We start from the raw sequence: 24,138 nt of genomic DNA on the forward strand, positions 1-24,138 counted from the left end.
TGTCAGATTTGTTGTCATATAGTTGGGCAAAATACCTCCTAATTATTGCTTTAATTTCCTCTGTTAGTGGTGAATTCCCCCTTTTCAATTTGTTTTTCTTTTTAAAAATAAAATTAAACATTTTATTTTTAAATATAATTGGCTTAGTTTTGTTTATTAGTTCAATATATTTACTTTTAACTTTATTATTCTCCTTTTATTTCCAGAATTTCTAATTTAGTATTTCTCTTTCTAGATTTTTTAGTTGTATACTCAATTACTGATCTCTTTTTCTATTTTATTCATGTAAGAATTTAGATATATAAAATTTCCCTTAAGAAGTGCTTTGTCTGTGTCCCATAATTTTTGGTATGTTGTCTTATTTTTGTCATTCTCTTCGATAAAATTATTGTTTCTAAGATTTGTTCTTTGACCCACTTATTCTTTAGGATTAGATTGTTTTCTTTCCAGATAATTTTTAGTCCATCTTTCCATGTCCCTTTATTACATGTATTTTTTATTGCATAATGATCTGAAAAAATGTTTTAAATATTTCTGCCTTTCTGCATTTGATTTTTAAATTTTATTCCCTAATACATCATCAATTCTTGTACAGATGTCATGTACCGATGAGAAAAAAGTATATTCTTTTCTTTCCCAATTCAATTTTTTCAGAAGTCTATTATATATAACTTTTCTAAAATTCCATTCACCTCCTTAACATCTTTATTGTTTATTGCGTAGTTAGGAAGTAATCAATGAATTCTTTCAATGACAATTTTTCCTCTGACTCTATAATTTCAGAAAAGTTTACAATTTTTAAAAAGATGCTGTCCAGAGTCTCTTTTTATCCTAGCTTTCAGATAGTCCAATAATTCTCAAATTATCTCTCCATGATTTGTTTTCCAGGTCAGTTTTTCCATTTTTTCCATTTCATTATTCTTTTGATTTTGACTGATTCTTAATGTAACTAGTTTCCACTTATCTATTTTTAATTTTGAAGGAATTATAGGACATAGGATAGGATATAGACCCAGAAGGATACTCCATTTCCATTTGTCCAATTCAAAATTTTAAGTTGTTGTTTTCTTCAGTCAATTTTTGTTTTTCCTTTTCCAGGTTGCCTCCCTCTTGCATAGCTCTCATTTCTTTTTAAATTTTTTTCTTCTATCTCTCTTATTTGATTTTTAAAATCCTTTTTGAGTTCTTCCAAGACTTTTTTGGGCTTGAGACCAATTCATATTCCCTTTTGAGGTTTCACATGTAGATATTTTGATATTTTGTCCTCTTCTGTGTTTTGGTCTTTGCTTGCAACTTGGCCACTATTGCTGGAGTGGTCCATAGTTCCAAAGCCCTCCACAATAGTAAGATTATTTCACAACTCCACCAACAAGGCATTAGTGTCCCAGTTTTACCCACATCTTCTCTAACATTTATCACTATCTTTTTCTGGCATCTTAACCAATCTGATAGGTGTGAGATGGTACCTCAGAGTTGTTTTAATTTGCATTTCTTTAATCAATAGTGATTTACATTATTTTTCATATGACTATAGGTGGCTTTAATTTATTTGAAAATTGTTCATATCCTTTGACCATTTATCAATTGGGGAATGACATATTCTTTTAAATTCTTGTTACATCTTTAAAATAAACATTCTTTTGTAAAAGCTAATCTGGTTATTTAATGCTTAAATGGATGTGGTTGGGAAAAACTATTGGTTAGGCCTTGAACTAATGGCAGAGAAACTAGATATTCATCAGAGAAGCTGGGGTGGAATGAGGGCTGAAATGTAACAAACCCAGACTACAGGAAAGGAATAGCAGGCTATTCACTTTTATAGGTAAAATAAAATATATAACTTGCAAAAAATGTCCATTATATTGTAAAACATATCAAAATATTTGAAAAATATTTTTGACATAGCAATATTTTATGATCACATTAAATAGTACATCTAAAATATAAAGAAATTTAAGTTAAGTTATAACTTTATAGAAACATCAGTCTAAAGTCTGATTTAAATTTTGTTTTGTTTTCATTTGTGACAGTGAAGTTCAATGACCTCTAGAAATCTAACCCTGCCAAGGAATCAACTCTTTTGCTATAGAATTCTAGGGCTTCTGAAAAGACCTGCCTACTTTAAGAGTACATTTTCTTTTCCTAAAAGATATTTCCCCAAAAAAACCAAAGGCCATCCATCTGAACTGGTTTTTCCTCACTCCCAACTAGAGGTAAAGGAATGGACTAAATGACCTCTAGAAGTTTCACCTGTCTTATTATTTCAAGGACTCCCCATAGGCTTCTGTTCTATGTGTAATAGCCAGAAGATTCATTTGGATTTTCATTCTTCCCAGGGAATTTTTCTCTATTTTGTGGGCTTTGGTCAGGCTCCTTAGCCTTCCTCAAACATATTTTCATGTGGTTTTACAATATTTATTCAACATTATTTTCCATTAGCCCTCTTGTTTTAATTGTTGGTAACCATTTCAGTGTGTTAAATGTGACATGGAAGAAAAATGATTTACCCATGTTAATGTCTAAGACCATGCTCATCCCCAGAAACCCCCTCCCATTTTTTTTTGCCATGTGGTTAACTCTGGTATTCATGGCAGGCTTTATGAATATTTTTGATGAGGTCTTTAAGCACATGCAATTCTGAAAACACATTCCCATTCAGTAGGATTCACACTGGACAGCAAGTCTGACATGGCAAAAAGCTTCTAAAAAAATTCCATAAACATTAAGCATATTTATGTCATAGCATTAAGCTTGGCCAATCTAAAACTTACCGTATTGTAGTATAAGAGGCATTTTGTTTGCTGGTATTGACTTTCTCAGGAGTAAATGCATTTTGGTTAACCACAAAGGCCAACTGAGTCAAGACCTTTATGTCAACAAATCCTTCTGCTTAACAAAGTCACATTCTTAGTTTCTAGGACAGCAGACTGGACTCTAAGTAATAAGGTGTTTATAAGTCATGTTGTAAATCTGGGACTATAAACATGTCTACTTTTCTATTAAACCTGATGCTGTGCCCAAGGCACAATGAGCTCTCTTTTCAGTTTTATGGCGGTGAGCATATTGGCTTTCCAGCTCTGATTGCTGTTGATTTTGCTGTTACCAGGGCCTCCTGCCAAGCTCTTGACCTAAGTCATGCTCCCTGGTGATGTCATAATGAGGCTTAGAATCTGGTCATTCATGATACCTGCTGGGATGCCTTGAGGAGTCACCACCCTCCCTTATTTGCTTTTAAGTCAATTGGAGGACTCCTGGAGGAAGAAATAACCTTTTTCCTCAATTGATTTCAAGGGCATCACTTTCCCAGATCTTCCTAATAAATCTATGTGGATCATGAGGGCAGCTTAATAACTACACTCTTTGCATTCGATAAATTCAAATTAAACAAACAATTATTGAATACCTATTATGTACAGTGTAGTAGGAGGGTTGCTGAGGGATATGCATAGGAAAATAAATAAGGTCCCTGATTTCCAGTAATTCAAAATCTATGGAGAGAAATAACTATTGGTAGTAATTCAAAACTGAAAATGGTAACTTGGATCTTAGCTTGACCCTGAACTGTTTAATATTTTTTCAATGATTCAGTTAAAGATATAAATTATATTCTTATCAAATTCACAGATGATATAAAATTGGGGGTGAGAGGATAGCTAACAAAGTGGATGACAAATTCAAGATCCAAAAAAGGACAAGGCACAGGGGCTGATCTGCTAAGATGAAATCCAACAGCGATAAATATAAAGTCTTATAATTGGTACAAAGAAAAAATCACCATCCAGGTCCAAAGGCAGCTTATGGAGGGAGGTAAAATGAAGAGTGATTCACAAGTACATGACTGGAGTATCAGTTAAGCAGAAATTGTTATGAAAAATATTTTGAGGTTTTAGTGAAATGCAGTCTAAATCTGAGTTAGCAGTGTGATGGTGCAGCAAAAAAATAAAATCTTGGGCTTCATTAAAAGGGGAATTATTCATATGAGGGAGATGATTGTCCTATTATAATCTGTCTTTTTCAGACCTCATCTGGAATATTGTGTTCAGTTCTAGAACACAGATTAGCTGGAGAATGTGGAGAGAACAACTGTGTTTGTGAAGGGCTTTGATCAATTGATTTTTGCCTGAAGAAAAGAAGCCTGAGGAGAGATATTTTTAACAACTTTTAAGTGTGTGAAGGACTATGATGTGAAAGAAGTTTGACTTGTTATGTCTGTATTTTTCTCTTTGTGTCCAGAGGGCAGAACCAGGAACAATATTTGAAAGTGGTAATAGGTGGTAGAACTGAGATTTGAATCAAGGCACTCTGACTCTAAATCAATACTCTTTCCAATCTCCTACATTAGGTGACTTTTAAACTTTCTTATTACTCTGATATTCTGTGATTTTATGAAATGGCAAAAATAAAGGCATGGAGAAGAGAACTAATGAAAAATAATTATTCAGAAAGTAATTCTTCTGCCATAGTATTTTCTCAAGAACAAATTATAAGTATATCATTTTTGCAAATTAAGATGTGCTCTATTCTTTGTTTTCACTAGGAGAATTAGTTTCAATTCAACAGAGCTTATGGAGAAACAATCATATGCCTGGTATTATGAGATTGTCATCTGTGTCATCCATGATACCAATCATCTATATTAAAATGGAGAAACAAAATTATCAGAAATCTGGTACTTTGACCTAAGTATCTAGATGTTGGCAAGAAGCTGATCATATGAATTTCTGTATTTTTCCCCCATACATCAAGTATTCCTCCAATTCAAAAAAGAGATACAACTGCCATCTTTGTTTCATGTTCCAATTTCTGTTTTAGTTATTCCCTTGCCACAGACATCCATACTTTAATAGTAGTGTTGTTTTTCAGTTGTGTCTGACTCTTCTTGACTCCATTTGGAATTTTCTTGGCAAAGATACAGGAATGACTTGCCATTTTTTTCTCTAGCTCATTTTACAGTTGAGGAAATGAAGGCAAACAGGAGTAAGTGACTTATCTAGTTACTGGCCAAGATCAGATTTGAACTCAGGTTTTCTGACTTCAAACCCAAACCCAATCCAGTGTGCCACCTAGCTATCTAGTATCTGTAGTTGACAAGAATACTTCAGGATTGGCCAAATACATCATGTACATTAGCTCATTTGTCCCCTAATGACATTATTATAGGTGGGTACTGTAGATATCATCTTGCCAATGGAAAAAAGACATCTGAAAGTTATACTGAATTACCTGGGATGACATAACTAGAGGTAAGATTAGAACTCAGGGTTCCTTGTCCATGAGTTTTGCCCTTTAGCCATATGCCCTGCCTGGCTGCCTCAATACTCCCAAGAGCTTGTTAATTGAAAATCAAAAGAGAAAAACTATAAAATTAATTGATTTTAAACTGATGGGAATGCAGATGGTCTTTTTATTTATGAATTCTGTTTAGCATCTTAAAGATCAAACCATAAGGTCAAGATTTAAATATAAGAAAGACCACAAATTGATTTTCTATATAACTTGGTATCATGCTTTCAGTTTTTAAAAATTTTTTGAGAGAAAGTAATCTTTCCCTTCTGATACTTAAAACTTATTTTTTCTTTTTTTATGGTTATAGTTTTCATAAAAATTGAATGGAGAGAAATGAAAAGGAGGATTTTATTGCCCAGACCCTTGTCCTGACAACACTTACTACTTGCAAGTCATTGAAGTTTTTGAACCTTTTTCCTAATTGGTAAAGATAGGCAATCCTTTGTTTTTTTAAAGAGTTGATTGAGGACTGAATTCAGGTATGTAGAGATGTTTTATAAAGTGGTAAGGGGCCAGATATCTGGTGCAGTGGATAGAGCACTAGATCTGGAGTTCAAATCCAACCTCAGCTACTTACTGTGTGACCCTGGGCAAGTCACTTGTATTTGCCTAAGTTTTCTTTTCTATAAAACGGGAGTAATACTAATACTTTCCTCCCAGTGAGGAGATAGTTATAAAGTACTTACTAAGTACTATATAAATGCTAGTTATTATGAGTAATTAAATAATTGTAAATATCAATAAGGAGGCATTTATTAAGCACCTAGGAAGGTGTCAGATACTGTAAAGCAATGGTAATATCCAGACAACAGTAAAACTATCCTTACTGTTGCGATCTGTATTTAGAAATATCAGGAGGAACCTGATACCAATCCTAAAGCAAACTTAAACCCTTAGCAAATTTAAACAATCTTAGAGGCTATTTGTATACAATATCATTGAGGTAAATGAGGAAAATTGGTTACTAAGACAACTGAATTGGACCTGTTTCTTGATGATAAATCAATTACCACCAAATATATGCAAATTACTCTATAAATGATTGCCTCAATACAGAATATAGACAGAAGAAAATATGCTTCCTTTCCCCTTTCAACTTGGTAAATGAAATAGATGGAACAAAACTTCTGACAAGATAGGTCCCTTTATATTTTCAAATGTGAAAGAGAAATGGTGTTTTTAGATAATTTCTACATAACTAGTGGCTTAGAAACAAACCTATATTATGACTAAAGCAGATTTTAGCAGCATCATAAAGCCCCTCTTCCTTACTGCCACATCCCACCAGAGAAGTCTGCCACAGTAGTCTGCTCTACTGGTTCAAATTTCCCCCATTTATAGATTTATCTTTTCAGGATTTAGACCTACTGGTTGGGGAGTCATTGTTATAATTCAAATGCCCTGGAAAGTACTGGGGAATAACTAGTGACTGTGAATTCATTTTTTTTTTCAGTTCAACCACGTCAGTCACTCAATTAAGATTTGAAGGAATGAGATACAGGATAGGTAAGTATGTTGAGGATAAGGGATATTGAAAAGGTCTAGGATGAGACTCTACCCCAGAAAGATGTCACAGTAGGAGAGACTGGTGATACAGCAGACAGAATAAGAGAACTTGATGCTTTGGAGGGATAAGAATTCCAAATGGTGTGAGGGAGAGCAAATATCAACCAAGTGGGATTTGATGCTCTGGGAAAACTTTACTTACTGCACACTTTGTCTAGGGCCAATTCTGAATTTAAGTGTTGAAATCCATCATTCCTTTAGCAAGTTAAGTGAAATTTGTTTCTCACTTAGTTCCTTCAATTAATATATGTCTGGTTGAAAGAGAAATTTCTCCCTGCCTGGCACATTTTCATTAGTCTTTGTAAGCTGAAGTCCATGTGCAGGCATAATTTCAAAGTCAGAATACTTAGAAAACACTGATTCATTATATAGGGAACTGTGTACCTTGTTGAAAAACTGCTAAGGCAAAGCAGGGTTATGTAGGAAAGTATATTTTTGTACTGGTTTAAGTGACCTGAAAGGATTTTCACTTGGTTTTCAAAAACAACACAAATGGTAGTTAGAAAAGAGAAAAAAAATCACCAAAAGGTACTCAGCATTCAAGATTCCCTGGGCAAATGAAGCTTTGTGAAATTGTTGTCCTTGTTGTTATTTAATTTGTGATGCCACTTTGGGTTTTTCTTGGCAAAGATACCATAGTCATTTGCCATTTCCAGCTCATTTTATAGATGAAGAAACTGTGGCAAATAGTGCCCAGGATCACATCTTGGCTTAGAGTCTGAGGCTAGATTTGAATTAAGAGCTTCCTGACTCCAGACTTGGTGCTTTATCCATTGTGCCATCCATTTGTGAAATGATTCCTATTTAATGTGCCTTAAAGTTCTGGCATCATAAAGTTGAAGCTGAAGTCCATCTATTCCAGTCTCCTCATTTTACAGATGGAGAAACTGAGTTTTGTGAGTTATAAGAGTAGGCTAGCAACCTCTGGACAGGGTATAGTCACAGTAATTGAAGATCAAGAAAAAAAAAGTCTCCATCACCAGAATTCTGGTTTTTTTTAAATGGTCCAACATTAAAACAAAACAAAAATAAAAACAAAACCTGATATTATGGATATCAGTAGATATCCTGATGATATCCATGGGAAATGAATTTATAAAAAAACAAAAAAACAAACAAACAAAAAAACATTAGCATCTATTTTGTGATCTGTTTCAGGTCTAAGGACCTGAAGCTCTTTCCATCCAACTTGCAGCTAAAACCTTCCATAATAGGTATTTCCTTCTTTAGATTGTGAGCTCCTTGGTCCTTGTCTTTTCATTTGTATTCACAGTATTTAGTACAGTGTCTTTATGTGGCAAATACTAAATAATGCTTTTTCATTCATTCATTTACTCAAGATTTTTATAATGCAGTAGAATGAGACACTGACAGAAATAACAAATAATATATGCAATATTACATGATATAAATAAAAATAATTAAAGTTTATGTACCAGCATCTGTTGCCAAGGATGAAAAGATAGACTAGAAATTATATGAAAGATTCAAAAAGATCCTCCACATTAAATCATCATGTATTATGATAATCCTATTACCAAAGATGAATATATAGGAAGATAGCAAAACTATGTTGGAAAATATAGTTTAAGGCAAAAATTTGTAGGTTTCACAGAAACCTTGTACATGAACATCACTAATATCTACTTTGGGAAAGACACTAGAAAAGACAAATTCTAGATAATATCACAAAAGTTAAAGTGATAATAAAGAAAGCCTTTTTTGTTATTTAGTTGTGATTGCTTTTCTCTCAGAGATTACCTTGTATTTAAATATATTTGTAAAAATATATATCTACTATATTTATGATTATAAATATATATAACCAATATATTTACTTTATATGTAAAGTAAACATCTAAATTTATTATACATGTATAATAGACATATGTAATATCTCATGTATATCTAAATAACAAAATTTATGTATGCAAACATGTTCACACACAAGTACATGTATAAACATAGCAGCATTACAACATATGCATTGCCACACATGTGTGTATGCCTATATCTGGTATTTTCTTATGTACATGTGTGTATGTTTATAGATACATGTATCAGTTGGGGAATGGCTAAATAAGATATGAATGTAATGGAATATAACGTATGTGAGTGTATATGAATGTAATGGGATACAACGATCAGCAGGATGATTTCAGAGACACCTGGAGTGACTTACATGAACTAATGCTAAGTGAAGTGAATAGAACCAAGAGAACATGGTACATAGCAACAGCAAGATTATGTGATGATCAATTCTGATGGACATGGGTCTTTTCAATAATGAGATGATTCAAGCCATTCCAATAGACATGATGGAGAGAGTTGTCTGCATCCAGAAAGAGGACTGTTGGGACTGAATATGGATCACAACATAGTTTGCTGACCTTTTTTGTTGTTTGCTTTTTGTTTTTTCCTCATTTTTTTTCCTTTTTGATCTGATTTTTCTTGTACAGTAATACAATTGATAAATGTGGAAATGTTTATAGAAGAATTGGACATGTTTAGCACATGTTTGTATAGCTTGTTGTATATGGGATGGGATAGGGAAGGGAGGGAGGAAAATTTGGGTATTGCAGGGATGAAAGCTATCTTTGTATATATTTTGAAGATAAAAAGCTACTATTTTTTAAATGTAAAAGATATATTTTATATCTGTATTATATCTAATATAGTTACACATGATATAAATACATTATATATAAATATATATTTTATACATCATTAACATATAATATGTTAAAGATATTGCATTATAATCATATATTTATATTTAAATTATAATATATAATATTTAAAATAAATATTTAAATATATACCATATAATATATATCATCTCCTCATATGCTATTTTTTCCTATAGAATATTAGATTCTTTAAGGCAAAATCTATTTTGTTTTTGCCTTTGTATCCTCAGAACCTAACACAAAGCCTGGCATATACTAAATACATGCTTACTGATTAAATCATTTAAATTAATTGCCCTGACAAAGAGGGTCACCAGTGTAAGACCTACCTTGGTTCATCAGATTGTTTATCTTACTGCTCAGGGAGGAGAGATGGCAGTGGAGGACATAGCCAATGTAGAAAATATGGTGGCTAATAATTGATTAATGTTTTCATTTTTTTCCCCTGAGGCTGGGGTTAAGTGACTTGCTCAGAGTCACACAGCTAGGAAGTGTTAAGTGTCTGAGATTACATTTGAACTCGGGTCCTCCTGGTGCTCTATTCACTGCACCACCTACCTGCCCCCTAATGTTTTCAATTTTTAACAATGTTTTAGTTTTGTATGGATTTAGTGGCCTAATCTGATGAATTTTAGGTAATCAGTTATACTGGGTGAACTAGATATTCCACTTGCAATTATTTTTGTAGCTGGACTAGTTCTAGTAGAAGTTCATAATCTGGTGTCTTCACCAATCTGCTCTTGGGGAAATACGAATGGAATGATCCAAAATAAACTAATTTAATCCTGATTTCTAGGATTTTAATAATAGATGTGAATTCCCACTTCTGAAGGTTTAGGGCATTTTACTATAGTCCAAAGAGTTTGACTATCTGTCATTCCCTACCAACTTAAGGGAGAGAAAGACAGAGAAAAGGAAAGAGAAGAAAACCAACAGAGAGAGACAGAGACAGAGACACAGAGACAGAAAGAGGAAGGGAGGAAAGGAGGAAGGGAGGAAGGGGGAGGGAGAGAGAGGAAGAGGTGAGGGAAAGGGAGAAGGAGGGAGGGAAGAAAGGAGGGAGAGAAAGGAAAAGGGAGAGAGGGAGAGACAGAAAGACAGAGAGGAGGGTGAAGAGAGGGACGGGGAAGGAGGGAGGAAGGAGAGAGAGAGAGAGAGAGAGAGAGAGAGAGAGAGAGAGAGAGAGAGAGAGAGAGAGAGAGAGAGAGAGAGAGAGAGAAAAGAAAGGGAGAGAGAGAGACAGAGAGACAGAGAGAGAGAGAGAAAGAGAGAGAGAGAGAGAGAGAGAGAGAGAGAGAGAGAGAGAGAGAGAGAGAGAGAGAGAGGAGAGTGAGACAAAAAGAATGCTGCATCTGGGATTAACTACTTTGATATGCATGTGTATTGGGTAGGATGTATGGGCAACATTGTTGGCAATCCTTGGGAATGGCTGGGTACCAAGTGTGCCATTTGCTCTCAAAATCCGAAGAAAGCTGAAGAGTTCCAAAACAAATCCCTAACATACTGTTGCATATTAATAGCATTCTCCTCTTTGGGCGGGGTAATAAGGAAGGCTATGAGTTAACAGGGAGTCTGTTTTTAACTAAGCCCATTTAAGAAGGATAATTATTGTGAGATTCTTTCATAGTCATTAGGGGATTTGAACACATCCTGGAAATATAAAAGGGAGTTTGTTTGGATCCTTACAAGGTGCTAAATCAATACTTAACAATTCTCTAGTTCAGAGTTCACACCTTTAAAGGAGTTCAAACCTTTAAAGGAGTTTACACCTTTAAAGGAGTTCAATCATTGGTTCCTTAAGGAGTTCCCACAAGTTCATGGAGTACCCACAAGTCCATTCTCTTGGAGAATATAAGGAGCCAACATTGAGTGGGGAAGTCAGTCTGGAGTGAGTCAAGGGGAGAACTTCAGGGAAGCTCCAGGAGATTCAGAGCCAGGATTCAGTGGATTCGCAAGACCAGCAGATTCACAAGACTAAAGGAAAAGCCTGCTCATGGACTTCAGGGAGATTCACAACTAGGATTGAATTCTGGGAAACCCACAATCCCACACTCTTGGAGGCAGAATCTGATTCATTCCCACATCTACTTTCTTGCTGGCTGGAGGCTTTGGATTCAGAGGGAGCTAGAGACTGAAGCTGGCTGGAGACATTCTGACAGGAAAAGAAAGATTCAGGACTTTGAAGGACACATTATAGGATCTGGACTTTAACTCCTGGCTGCATTTTGGGGATTATTGAACTGAAACTAAAACTAAGGCTGGCTCCAGAAGCTCCCCAAGAGAACGATTATAATTTAGAGAAATAGAACATTACAGGAATTGCCACAAAGAAGTTCTCAGTGGGAGAATGGAACCATGATGGAACCAGAGAGAAAACTCCAGGTGGTGAGGAATTTTTCAGGGTGAGAAGGTAGAAGAATTATGGTGGGGAAATACATATAATCAGAAGCATAGCCAAAAGTAAAATGAAGGATATCCAGCTTGGGCATGTCCCTTTAATGGAGGACCTGAAAGGAAATTCCACTTGTCCATTCATAAAGTGGGCTTATCCTTAAGTCTGAGAAGTGAATATGTTCATCCCTTCTAATTTTCACGTAATATCTCTATTTCTAGATCATATATCCATTTTGACCTTATCTTGTTCATTTTCTGCCATACTGCATTCCAATTTAATTAGCATTTTCAAAGGATGATTAAAAAAATATGTGCAGAGGGGGAGAATAATTTTTAAATCTTATATTTCTCTTGTATCCCCCATAGCACCTAGAATAGTGCTAATGACACAGGAGGCATCTAAAAAGTAAGTGAAATACTTACGCATTCATTGTAGCATATAGAAAATAGAATTTAAGAGCTACAAAGGAACTTAGTGGTCATGTAGTTCAAATTATTCTCACTTATAGTATCCCACAAAGATGGTCATTTGGGTTTCACTTGGAGATCATAACCTATAGGGAACTCACTCTTTCCTGAGGCAGTGCTTTGTACTTTGGGATTCCAAGGAGGTCTCAGTGAACTGATAAGTATTTTCAGAGAAAAGAATGGTATCTAGTTCTCAATCCACATGTAGAACTCCCTTTTGCCATGTCTTAGATACATGACTATGAATGTGCATTTTGTTTCATTTAGAGAAGCAGAACAGGGCTCTTCCCTAAAGGTCACTCAAAGTCATTCAGAGTCACCAAAGAATGGAATGAGCGTGTAGCATAATAGGGAAAGGCCATGGGATGTAACAGGAAGATGGGAAAGGGGAGAGATGTACTCATATGAGGAAGAGAATGTTGCTTATTAAGTCCTCTTCCTAAGCTGGATGGATTTTATGGTTACATTCCTTAATTCTCTCAGACTACCTACCTCCTTTCTTTTGCCATCCCCAGGTATGAAGGGAAAAGGGGATTGAATTGCTATACAAATAAGTCTAGTCTCTTGGTGCATTAAGTACTATTTTGAATTTCTTGGCTCCTGCTTCACACCTCCCTGCTTCTCTTCCTGTATATCATGATGTGCCACTGATGCTTGCTGATGCTTTATGATTTTCCAGTGAGATGGCCACCCCTCCCCCCTTCCATGGTATTAAAACAAAATCAAACAAAAAAAATACATTTCAGAGCTAAGCTCCAAAGTAGAATATTTTCCTAAGCTTCTTGTCGTGATCCAGATCTGATTAAAACATTGTCTCAACCTTGAAGCAGTTACAATGACAACCCCAATCATTTATGAAATACTATATTCTTCAGAGCATATTTTTCTAGGTAGAACAATCACAATAGTTTTTTTGCCCCTAACATAAGCTCCTGGAAATAAGTGAATGGCCTTTTCAAATATTTTCTCCCTTCAAGATATTTCCTCTTGCTGACCATGAGTTGCTACGGGGAACCTTTCATTTGGTGACAAACGTGAAGAGATTCCAAGGTAGAAAAGAATTAACATGGCCTAAGGAATAAAGAGTTACCTAAGAATCAAAATTAGAGAGATGGTTTTAAGTCCTAATTCTGCCACACTGGCTGTGGGACCCTGGGGACAAGGCAGATACTCTCTCAGTTTCTCAGACAACTCTAAGATTCTAGATTGTAGATGCTGATCTGCATTAAGAGAGGATGTTATAGTTATCCAAGCTGGCAATTTTGGTCATTTCTGACACTTCCTTCTTTCCTAATCTCTACATGCAACCACTTGCCAAATCTTCACTATTCTATATACAGACAAACTTAGTCTGGTTTAGGCCTTGGTCATTTCTTGCATGAACTTTTGCAATAACCTCCCTTTCTACTTCTGGTCTCTTCTGATCTTTCTACTTCTGGTCTCTGCCCTCTCCAATTCATTTTCCATAAAACTGCTAGATTGATATCCCTAAAATGCAAATATGACATGTCACACCACCCATCTCTCTCCTAATTCAAAATATTTCAATGATTTCCTGTTGTAATAAAAATAAAATACAAAATCCTTAGGTGGTCATTAGATTCTCTCCATAATCTGGATCACAATTACTCTTCTTAATTTATATTACTTAATTTTATTTTACTTATTTTCTTAATCTATATTACTCCCACTATATAAGCTACTTTCCAATGAAACTGAATAGCTAGTTGTCCATTGTATATAATATGCACTTCCTGACTGCATAGTTGTTTCCTCATGACCATGCATGTCATCCTCATTTCTGACTCTTAAGAAGCCCTAACTTTCTTCAAAACATAGCCCAGACAGGACTGTGCCACTTCCAACACATGGTCTTTCCTGATCTCCTCATCTCCAATTAAAGGTCTCTACTTAATTTAGTTTGACTGTTTAAATATATATTTTTTATTCACTTAATTATCTACATGCTTCTTTCCTTCATTACATATTTTTACACTAATGATAAAAAATCTTCTCCTTTGAGGTTTTTTCCCTTCCTTAATAGTTGTTTTAAGTAAAAGCAATATCAGTTCAATTAATTCAACAAACTTTATCAATTGCTTACCATGTTCCAGTCATTGTGCTAGGTGCAAGAGATAAAACAACAAAAATATATTCCCTGTTTTAAAGAACATGTAATACTTAAGGGGAACAATGTAAGTTCAATGAAATTACATTAAACTGTATATATGTACAACGCAAAATGAAATATTAAGGCTAGTATGGGGGTAATTTAGTTCAAAGGAAAACTTTAGCCTCAAGTATCTAGATAATAAGAAAAATAATTTCCATAATTATTTTTGCCCTTTTATAGTATTTTTTTTTTCCAAATACATGCAAAGATAGTTTTCAACATTTATCTTTGCAAAACCTCCCTTTCTCTTCCTTTCCTCTTGATCCAAGACTGCAAGCAATCTGGTATGGGTTAAACATGTGCAATTCTTCTAAACATATTTGTCATGCTGTGCAAGAAAAATCAGATCAAAAGAAAAAGAAAAAAAAAAGAAACACCAAGCAAACAAACAATAAGGATTAAAGGTGAAAATATTATGTTTTGATTCATATTCAGTCTCCATAGTTCTCTCTCTGGATGCAAATGGCACTTTTCATCCCAAATCTATTGGAATTGCCTTAAATCACTGCATTGTTGGAAAAAACCAAGTCCATCACAATTAGTGATCACATAATTTTGTTGTTATTGTGGACAATATTCTCTTAGTTCTGATCACTTCACTTAGCATCAGTTCATGTAAGTCTTTCCAAAATTTTCCTGTTAATCATGTTATTATTTTTTCACAAAATATTTTTTGTTTTTGAAATGAAATATGCTTGGCACATACTAGGCATCTGATAAATCTTTGGTAAATTAAATAAAATTAAATCAAATAGTCTCCTATATGCCTTCTTTTACATTATTCATCGAATTATGTCTCTATCTACATACTCTTCCCCTTCTCATTTACTTGTGACCTCAATATTCTTGGAGTTAAGAATTATTGTAGAATTTTCATTGACATGAAATAGAGCTCAAAAGGTTAGAGATAGATGTGAACATCCTTAACTTTCCTTTAATGACACTGTGAAGTTATATTCCTAATTTTACTATTTGAAGAGATAATGAGGTTCACATCATGAACATCTTCTGTGTAACAGTTTCTGTCTGCCACTATTATATTAAATAGCCCTATCTAACTTGTGCTTGTAAAGATCTTAATTATATAACACATTCTAGCTGTGTGACTCTGGGCAAGTCACTCAACCATAATTGCCTTAGCAAAAAAAAAAAAAAAAAAGTTCTTAATTATGTAAATATACTAAGGTGTGCTTAGAATTCTGTCTTATCTGCAACTGATATTCAACCCCTGCATCCTGAAAAGAGAATGTGGTTTTTAAAATCCACTCCCTTTCCTTTCCTTGTCCTGGGGTTGCTAGCTGATATAACTTAGATTGTTTATAAGCCATATCATACAAAAATATGAATAATATTCTGCCCAGAAATGGATAAAGATAAGCCATTTGTAAGTGCCAAGTAAAATCTGGTAGATAAACACTTAAGTATTCCTTTGTGGCTTATAAAATTTTTACACAAACTTACCTGATTGTGGTTATGTTGACAGAGACTGGTCATGATTTCTATTTATTGAAAATTGCACTTGGCAATTGTCCAACCACAGTATTGAATGCATTTACCCAACTAAACCAATCTTCTCTTCAAAATAGCTTGGATATTGTTACTCTTGAAAACATCAGAGATGAAGAGTTTTGCTTCTGGAAATCATAATTACCATGCAGTGATTAGCATCTGGCAACACATCCCCGAACATGTCGTTTAATTTTTTATTATTTTATTTATTTATTATCATTATTATGATGATGAGCAACTTTATAGCATCATAGCTGAAACAGACTCAATGAATTCATGGCAGCCACTTACAAACCTTCCAAAAATTTGAATGATCAAATTTTTCCAGCTAATTATGAATTCTTAGTAATGTCTTGTTAAAGTATTTATATGTGGATTTATAGAGTCAAAAACTATTCGATCCTTTCTTTAAAAAAAAAAAAGTCAGTCTCTGCTTGTTGTTTAGCATTGAAAGGAACTTGGATCTCAAGTTCTTTCACTGGGAAATCAAAATGATCTCTCTACTAATGTTGTTTGTTTGCTCATAGTTACCCTTATATTCAAATCCTGCTTCTAATACTTGCTAGCTATTTGATCACTGACAAATCATTTAACCTCCCTGTATTCTTATCTGTAACATGGGAATTACATTATCCAAAATACCTACCTCGCAAGATGATTGTGAGGCTCAAACAAGAAAATGTATATCAAATTAAGCACAAATCTTAAAGTGCCATATAAATGTTGGTTATTAATGTTATTTCTGTTTTTTAACAATTCCTGTGATTTTCTGGTAGAAAGATCTTCAGATAAGGACATTTCCTCTATTTTTAGATTCAGCAACTCCCTAGGACCAAATCCACAGACTGGTTAAGTCATAGAAGTATACAATTAAATTGATGTAGGAAGTTCCCATACTAGGAGTTCCCTTCATTGACCACATCATAAATCAATATATATAAAAGAAGCACTTGAACATTTCAAGCTAGTTCATTCATTCATACATTCATTCAATAGGTTGTTTTCTGAATATGTATTCTATAAATAGTCATTTATAGGCTTTACTGCAAGGGGTGTAAATAATCATAAAGCATAGTTTCCAATGCTTAAGGAGCTTATATTAGAAACATAAAAGGAAAATAGAGAAAATAAAAATACAACTCATTGTCTCCTATATGGTTATGAGATATTCATGACGTATTAAATATACTTTCCAAATTCATTACTCATATGCATTTAGTAGAATTAAGTCCTATACAACACTCCACCCCCCCCTATCTCTTCAACCCTGTCTTTTAAGTTTCTTTAACTTCAAGACTTGGTTCAAATTTCATCTTCTAGAAAAAAACTTCCTTTTCCCCATCTCTAGCTTCCAGTTCCTTCTCTAAGATCATCTTATATTTACTCTTTTTTTTTTTCTCTCCCTCTCTCTCCTTCCTTCTCTCTATCTCTGACTCTATCTTAAAATGTTAAGAGAATAAAAGGGTGGTGGGGGGTAATCAGCACAACAATCAATACTTTGAAAAAGTCCAAATCTGTGCAATGTACAATGCCTGTGAATTCCTGTCTCCTCAAAGAAATGGTTGAGAGTGTCCTTTTACACCTTTTCTTTAAAATTATATATGATCTTTGTAATTTCACATTTTTTAACTTTTAATTTTTATTTTTTCTCAATTGCATGAAAACAAAAACAATTAATATGCATTAAAATTTTTTTTAATTCAGACAAACCCAGGAATTATATGAACACAATTACAAAGCAGCTCTCACACAAATAAAGCCTGATATAAATACCTGTAAAATATCAATTGCTGATGGGTAGGCCGAGTTAATATAATAAAAATGAGTATTCTATCTAAATTGGTCTACATTGCCATCCCAATAAAACTACCAAAAATTATTTTATGGAGCTAGAAAAAAATAATAAAATTCATCTGGAAGAAAAAAGGTCAAAACCAAGGGAATTAATGGGGGGGAAAGTAAAAGGATGATAGTCTAGCAGTACCACACCTAAAACTATATTATAAGGTAACAGTAATCAAAACCATTTGGTACTGGTTAAGAAACGGAGTGGTGGATCAGGGAATAAGTTAGAAACACATAATACAATAATCAATGACTATAGTGATATAGTATTTGATACCCCCCCCCCAACTTCAGTTTCTGGGATAAGAACTCACTATTCTACAAAAATGCCAGGAAAACTAGGAAAAAAAAAACTTTTCAGAAACTCAGCATAGATCTATATCTCATAGACCACATCAACATAAAGTAAAAATGGGTACATGATTTGGGCATAAATGGTGACAATATCAGCAAATTAGAGAGCAAGGGATAGTTTGCTTATCAGAAGTGAAGGTCTGGGCTAGCTTTACTGAAGGGCTGAGAATAAGTCCTTGTCAGGATAAGCAAAAGTCTTTGCCCCAAGTTAGGTGCCAAAATGTCAAGGTCCAGTCGTCTCTAAGTTATCCTTCCAGCCTGCCTTCTCAACTCTGTCCCAGACTAGACGAACTCCTTGCCCTCCTGCCCTCCTCTTTTATCCTAGCAGAGATTGTAGTGAGAATTCAATGGGACTTGTGAGAAAATACTTCAATCAATGAACTTGCTCCTTTTAAAGGGGCATGTGAGAACTCAGGGGCTTGGGGGAAAATTACTTCAACTAATGAACTTGCTCCTTTTAAAGGTTGTGTAAACTCCTTTTCAGAACTCCTTTTTAAAGGTGTAAACTCCTTTAAATATGTAAACTCCTCCTCAGAAGTTCAAAGGTGTAAACTCCCCCTAAAGGCCAGAAGTAAAGATATGAATTCTGAGCTAGAGAATTGCCCAGACAACCTGAATTCTCACCTTGTAATCCTAACAATCAGAACTCTAAAGAAGGGAAGAATTTGTGACCAAAAAAGAACTAGAGAACATTATGATATGCAAAATGGACAACTTTGATTACATTAAATCTAAAAGGTTTTGCACAAACAAAACCAATACAAACAAGATTAAAATAGAGGTACAAAGCTGGGAAAATTTTTTTTCAGCCAATGTTTCTGATAAAGGTCTTATTTTTTTCTTTTTTTAAAAATAATTTTTATATTTTTTAAATATTATTTGAAAAAAGTAAGAAAAAAGGAAAACCAGAAAAAAATACAAAACAAAATAAAGCAAAACAAAAAGGAACATTGTCATGTGTCCAGCAGAAGAAATGCATAACAACAGATGACCAGAACAAGAAAGTATATATATTTGTAGAAAAAATTATATTCATGAATGTCCATTTTTTCTTTACTTCCTTGTAAATTGTTCTTTTGTTTTCTGCTGTGCACGTTATTTTCTTTGTTCTTCCTCTCCCTTCATACCTCCTCACCCTCAAGCAAGCTACAGTTAAGAAAAGATATATTTATGTGTATATAGATATGTAGATATATACATATATCTACACACACTCTCCCCTCCCCCCATCATCCCCCTCCTATACATGTCTTTCCTATCCCTACTGACTCTTTCATTAACTTCTGCTCCATAAGTTGAAAGGCCTCATTTCTAAAATAAGGAATTATATCAAATTTATAAGAATACAAGTCATTCCTCAAGTGATAAATGTTCAGAGGATATGAACAGAAAGTTTTCACATGATAAAATTAAAGGAATCCATAGTCATATGAAAAAATAAAGTTCTAAATCACTATTGATTAGAGAAATACAAATTAAAACAATTCTGAAGTACCTCTACACACCACTCAGATTGGCTAAGATGACAGAAAAAGATAATGATAAATGTTGGAGATGTGGGAAAATATACATATATTGGATTTAACATATATTTTAACATATTTAACATGTTTTGGACTACCTGCCATCTAGGGAAGAGGTTGGGAATAAGGAGGGAAAAATCTGTTACAGAAAGTTTTGCAAGGATCAATATTGAAAAATTACCCATGCATATGTTTTATAAATAAATGTCTTTAATAAAAAAATGTGCAGTTACAAATTAATGTATATGTATATGCAGGAAAAACAATTAAAAAAAGAAAAAAATTTAATTTTATATTCTCTTTCCCTCCCTCCTTCTCCTTCCCCTTTCTTGAGAAGTCCACAATTTGATATAGATTTTGCAAGTACAATCATGCAAACATATTTTCATATTAGCCATATTGCAAAAGAAAATGCAACCCCAAATTAAATCACAAAAATAATTTTAAAAGGGTATGATTAAATCTGCATTCATATTCCATCAGTTCTTTCTGTGGAAGTGGATAACATTTTCATTGTAAGTCCCTCAGAGTTAAAAAGATTTTGTACAAACAAAACTAATGCAGACAAGATTAGAGGGAAGCAATAAACTGGGAAAACATTTTTATACTGAAAAGTTCTGATAAAGGCCTCATTTCCAAAATATATAGAAAATTGACTCAAATTTATAAGAAATTAAGCCATTTTCCAATTGATAAATGGTCAAAGGATATGAACAGACAATTTTCAGATGAAGAAATTGAAACTATTTCTAGTCATATGAAAAAGGTGCTCTAAATCATTATTGATCAGAGAAGTACAAATTAAGAAAGCTCTTGAGATAGTACTACACACCTCTTAGATTGGCTAAAATGACAGGAAAAGATAATGACGAATGTTGGAGGGGATGTGGGAAAACTGGGACAATGATACATTGTTGGTGGAATTGTGAAGTAATCTAACCATTCTGGAGAGCAATTTGGAACTATGCTCAAAAGTTATCAAAATGTGCTTACTCTTTGATCCAGCAGTATTACTACTGGGCTTATATCCCAAAGAGATCTTAAAGAATGGAAAGGGATCCACATGTGCAAAAATCTTTGTAGCAGCTCTTTTTGTGGTGGCTAGAAACTGGAAACTGAATGATGCCCATCAATTGGAGAATGGCTGAATAAATTGTGGTATATGAATGTTATGAAATATTATTGTTTTTTTAGAAATGACCAGCAAGATGATTTCAGAGAATGTTGGAGAGACTTACATGAATTGATGCTAAGTGAAATAAACAGAACCAGGAGATCATTATATAAGACAACAACAAGATTATACAATGATCAACTCTGATGGACGTGGCTCTCTTCAACAATGAGAAGATTCAAATCAGTTCCAGTTATTCAGTAATGAAGAGAATCAGTTACATCCAGAGAGAGAACTATGGGAAATGAGTGTAGACCACAACATAGTATTTCTACTCTTTCTGTTATTGTATGCTTATATTTTTGTTTTCCTTCTCAGGTTTTTATCGTTCTTTCTAAATCCAATTTTTCTTGTGCAAAAAGTTAACTGTATAAATATGTATACATAAATATGTTGGATTTAACATATACTTTAACATATTTAACATGTATTGGACTACCTGTCCTCTAGGGGAGGAGCTGGGGGGAAAGAGAGGAAAAGTTGGAACAAAAGATTTTGCAAGGGTCAATGTTGAAAAATTACCCCTGCTTATTTTTTGTAAATAAAAAGCTATAATAAAAAAGAGAAACAAACAATCAAAAAAAAAAAAACCAAAAAATAAGTCCTTCAGAATTATTTTGGACACTGTATTTCTGAGAATAGCTGTCATTCACAGTTGTTAAGAACATTGTTGTTACTGTGTGTTATGTTCTCCTGGTTCTGTTCACTTCATGCTGCATCAGTTCATACACATTTCCCCACGTTTCTCTGAATCTATTCTGCTCATTTCTTATATCACAGTTGTATTACATCATAATAATTTTCAACAACTTTTTTAGCCATTCCCCAATTAATGAGTATCTCCTCACTGAAAGATCTGCTATGTTATAACATTCCCTTTTGATTTTTTTGTGTGTGCTTGTTCTTTCCAATTACATTGTTGCATACATTATTTATGTTGTGTTCTTGACTCTCTTTAGTTCACTCTGTATCAATTCATGTAGATCTTTCCATGTTTCTCCATATTCATCACATTTATCACAACCCAGGAACATTACATTTTGTGTATGGGCCTATATGCATTTAAGCACTCCCAAATTGATGGGCACATATTTTGTTTTCACAAAACTTTGTTATCACAAAATGTACTGTTATCGATATTTTGATGTAAATAACAACTTTCTTTCTATCAATGGCTTCATTTGGCTTTTAACCCAGTAATGGATTTTCTATGCTAAACGGTATTTTTTCAAATACTTTAAAAATTTTCAAATAGAGAATTTCTAAGTTTCCTTATTATTCAAAATCACCTGAACTTGTGATCCTAAAATTTTATCTTCTGACCTGGGAGTGGAATATAACAAAGAATTCAGATTTCCAAAAGTTGTAGGGACTGTAGGGATTTCTGAAATAGTGATACAGATATCTAATTTCTCTAACTCGCGTCTATCTTGAACAATTGATCAATATTTGTCTATCTGTTTAATTATCTATCTGTCATCTACCTATATCTTGTATATATATTATCTCATCCTCCCACATTGTGGTTTTTACAATCTTCCACAGAGAACAAGAGATATCCTCTTCAAATCCTCCACATGTTAGGAACCTGAATTTAAATTTGAGAGTATTTAGAAGGAAATCAATAAATGGTTTTATTTATTCTTTTGAGTTATTTTTTCCTTTCCAGGAAAATTGCTCACTAGATTTTATAGCAAATTCAAATCCCTAATGTAGAACCTGATAAGTAGAGCTGGAAAAAAAATTGTGTTTTGTATTGGAAGGAGGTTGGAGGGCTATTCTAAGTATATGCAATGTGAAACAAATTTGCTATCAGAACATAGGGCTAGGTTTGCCCTGAACTGAGCTTCAAACCAGGAACCTTATAAATAAACAAAGAGAAAATGTCCTTTAATAAAAACGTGCTGAGAGCATTGCTTCAACTGAAGGCAGGAAGAATTATTAATGCAAATTTTTCATCATCTTTATGACCATGAACTTCTACCAATTTTAGAATTAAAAAAAAAGACAATTACTTGCATATGATTTTGCAAGCTTTTCTACTCAATCTTAGTTCTTCCAACCTTAGTTGGTAGTGTCATTTGTACTTTCCAGGTAACTTTTAACTGAATTCCAGGTATTTGCATCAACTCTTGACCCTTCTGGCATCATCTTTGAGTCCTGTGGCCAATTCAGGACTTGGGATCCAGAATAAATCACAGGACTTGAACTTTAAGTCAGTACTTTGTGTTTTTCATTTTATATTTCACCTATGTGAGTGACTGATTATGAGAACTTTTGAGAGAAAGAGAAACCAAGGGGGAAGAAGAAGTGCAGAGGCCCACAAAAAAAAGCAGCCTTCCAGTGTGGTTCTTCCCCACCTGCCTTTTAAGGTTTGCTCGCTCTCTCTCACACAACACTTGCTCTCTCTTGGAAAGAGACAAACAAGCAAACTGCTTGGCTCTCCTTAATGGGTAGGTCCCACCACCAAAGCTTGTGCTAATTTTGGCCTAACAATTAACAGCAAGAAAACACAGGTACTCCATCAGCCAGTAATACACCACTCATGTGGAACCATTAGTTCCAGTAAATGAAGTTTTGAATGCTGTGGTTAAGTTCACTTACTTTGGCAGCATGCTTTTCAGGGATGTCCACATTGATAATGAAATTGAAATATGCATTGCTAGAGATAGCTCAGTATCCAAATAATAGTGTGGGAGAAAAGAGGGATTAGACTGATTATTAAACTGAAGCTCTATAGAGCTGCTATACTGAGCTCTTATTGCATGTCTGTGAAATCTAGACTGTATACTAGTGCCATGCCAGGAAACTAAATTGCTTGAATTTTAATTATCTTGGGAAGATTCTGAAGATCATCTGGTCAGATAAGCTACCAGACACTGAAGGCCTTTTTTGAATTAAACTGCCAACCATTTGAACTATTGTAGAGAATGCAACTCCTTTGGGCTGGCCACATTGTTCAGATGCCAAATATATACTTGCCAGAAAGACTATTTTATGGAGAACTCATACATGGCAAGCACTCACAAGGTGGTCATGATACAAGGACACTCAAGGTCTCTTTTAAGAACTTTAGAATTGATTGTATGACATGGGAGATACTGGCATGGGGCTGTTATAAGAATATAAATGTATTCTGTTTGTTGCAAGAGGGAA

The sequence above is a fragment of the Sminthopsis crassicaudata genome, chromosome 1 (assembly GCF_048593235.1).
Source record: "Sminthopsis crassicaudata isolate SCR6 chromosome 1, ASM4859323v1, whole genome shotgun sequence".
NCBI classification, from domain to species: Eukaryota; Metazoa; Chordata; class Mammalia; order Dasyuromorphia; family Dasyuridae; genus Sminthopsis; species Sminthopsis crassicaudata.